Genomic DNA, 2,464 nt, shown 5'->3' with positions numbered 1-2,464 from the left:
AAATGCCCCAGAATACAGAATACAAAAATCTCAGAGACACAATAAAAACCCATGAAAAAAAATAAGAGCACCCCAACAAAGGTAATAAGCTTTAAGATAAAGAACCAATTTTATCAAACTACTGAATATGTTTAATAGAAGTTAACTGAAATTAAAAACAAGGAACACAGTGGAGCATTCCCCAACCACATTGATCAGGAAGATGCTGCCTGTGTGACTGAAGTCACAACACCAGAGACACAAATGAACCTCAATCTCTAGTGGATCAGGAATGAACCACCTCTGGGTAGACAGCATTTCCCACAATTCTATTACAGGCAGGAATTAATGTACTCTCTGGTTGTAAGGTGCCCTTGGAAATTAACCATAGTGGCACATGGAGCAGGGGTGACATGTTTCCACAAGAATAACAGGATGGGGGATATTCCACACCATACAACTCCTGCTATTATCACATACAGTGCTAGGTCTAGGGGAGTAATAAGCTGTCTCCCCTAGGAACCATTCTTTAATCTTATAAATTTAACAGTGTTGCGTGACCAACAAATGAATGACCAGAAGCTAGAACCACAGGTTATCCCTACCCTCCAGAGGAATAGTGTGCCACTGCTCTGTGTGAGGCAGGAAAACTATTCCTGGTTCAGTTCTACTGATTATCTACCAGAACACGGATTGTCTGCCTCAACCTTCTCTGGGTAGATGAGTGAAAGTTCCCCTCCACTCTGCAGCAAATACTTTCCTGCTACCATCATCTATTTTTTCCCAAGGAAACCTCTTTCATACCTGCCTGGGTGATGAGCTTAGTGCCTTCAGTACATGGGAACAAAGCAACACACACTACAGCCCTTCATATCAGCTGCATTCTTGCTCATTTGGGCCAGATGTTCACATCACTGTGTGCCTGCTTGTCTCTGTTAAGAAAGCAAAGCAATTATTTCTATGCCCTAGCCCATGTAGCAACAAAGAGTGGCTGTTGGAATTCTGTGATGAGAGAGAGCTGACACTCTGCTGTAGAGCCACTCTTATTCCAGCCAGAAAGGCTGTGAAAATGGAGAGACCTTCACTCCAGCCCTGTGGACAGGCCTTTAATTTCTGAATCAAATTAAATCAATAGCTTAAACAGATGTAGATCCACATGACAGTGGGGACAGTAAAGAAGATTCAAGGTTTTATATTCTTCAGACAACTAAGTGTGCTGTGCTGGCTATTAAAAAGTTATGAGCAACCTCAAGATGAAAGGCGCTGTTGGCTTCTTTGAGGCAGGGAGTCCTATTCCTCTTGGAAATAAATGATAGAAATCACTGAGGCTTCTGACTCAGTCAGTTATTAACTGCATCAAAGTCAATTACAATCTTGCTGTACTTCTGTGTGAGTTTTCTGAACCTAACCCCAGCCAAATTTAACATAAGCCTAGCAGCCATTGTCTCTTCACTGTTATAGTATTTATGGGACACAAAAATAGCTTCTTTTATACCTGCCTGTATGATGAGCTTAGCACATTCATACATGGGAACAAAGCAACACACATACTACAGCCCTTCACATTAGCTCCATTCTTGTTCATGATGGCATTTAGCTCTGCATGGCACACAAAGATTATTTTTTCTGCTGCTCTCCAAGGCACCTATTTGTCATTCTGCTGTACCCCTTCCTAACAATCTCCTTTTTCTGTATTCATAATGCAGGCTCTACCCTCAGAACTTGGATCCTTGTTTCTTTGTGCTGATAAGAAGGCCATCACAATGAAATCCACCATGAAATACTCAAGCCATTCCACATAGTCATGCAGCTTTTTGCAGGGAGTGTCACTCATGTTTAGTCTAGAGTCATATTTCACAAGGAGCAGCTTCAGATGGAGCAAACTGAGGCTGGGATGTCACCAGTACAGGAAGAAACTTTCTATACTTCAGTTTGGACAGGGCACACAGTTCTCACAACTCACTCAACTCTTCTCTATGTTCTGAAGTCTCCCATCCTCCCCCACCATGTGGGTGCCAGAAGAGACTCGGGAACTCCCTCCCTCCTCTGATGCAAGTGGAAGTCTACTTGCAGGACTAGTACAGAAGGAGCTGGCTCCCCTATTAGGGAATGAGGCCCCTGGAGCTGGCTATCTGCTCTGTAGGGATGCAGGCCAAGCTCAGTGTCCAGTCTGCTCCACCTCACCCCACCCCCAGCCACCTCAGAGCTCAGCAAAAGAGTCAGGAGGGAGGCTTCTCTCTTGACTATAGATGTAAAGCAATCAATTCTTTCGAACACCTATTGCTGCCATGATGAATTTTAACCTGGAACTGAGAGCAAAATAAACACTTTGTCCCAACATTGCTTTGGTCAAGATAGTTTATCACAGCAACAGGAAACAAAACTAAGACAAATATTAAAATAATAAAAAATAGGAAATTATACATAACAAATTAATTATTGTAACTGATTGTAGAGAAAAGGAAGTAAAATAGGAATGAGGATA

At 42.4% G+C, this 2,464-nt stretch overlaps 1 pseudogene; it reads right to left on the bottom strand.

Moving 5' to 3' along the window:
• Nucleotides 1-1,298: 1,298 nt before the first annotated feature.
• On the bottom strand, nucleotides 1,299-1,813 carry LOC100764791 (annotated as a pseudogene).
• Between the last annotated feature and the right edge of the window lie 651 nt (nucleotides 1,814-2,464).

The sequence above is a fragment of the Cricetulus griseus genome, chromosome X (assembly GCF_003668045.3).
Source record: "Cricetulus griseus strain 17A/GY chromosome X, alternate assembly CriGri-PICRH-1.0, whole genome shotgun sequence".
Lineage (NCBI taxonomy): Eukaryota > Metazoa > Chordata > Mammalia > Rodentia > Cricetidae > Cricetulus > Cricetulus griseus.
Note: the sequence above shows the minus strand (reverse complement) of the source record. Positions and strands in the feature narration are given on the sequence as shown.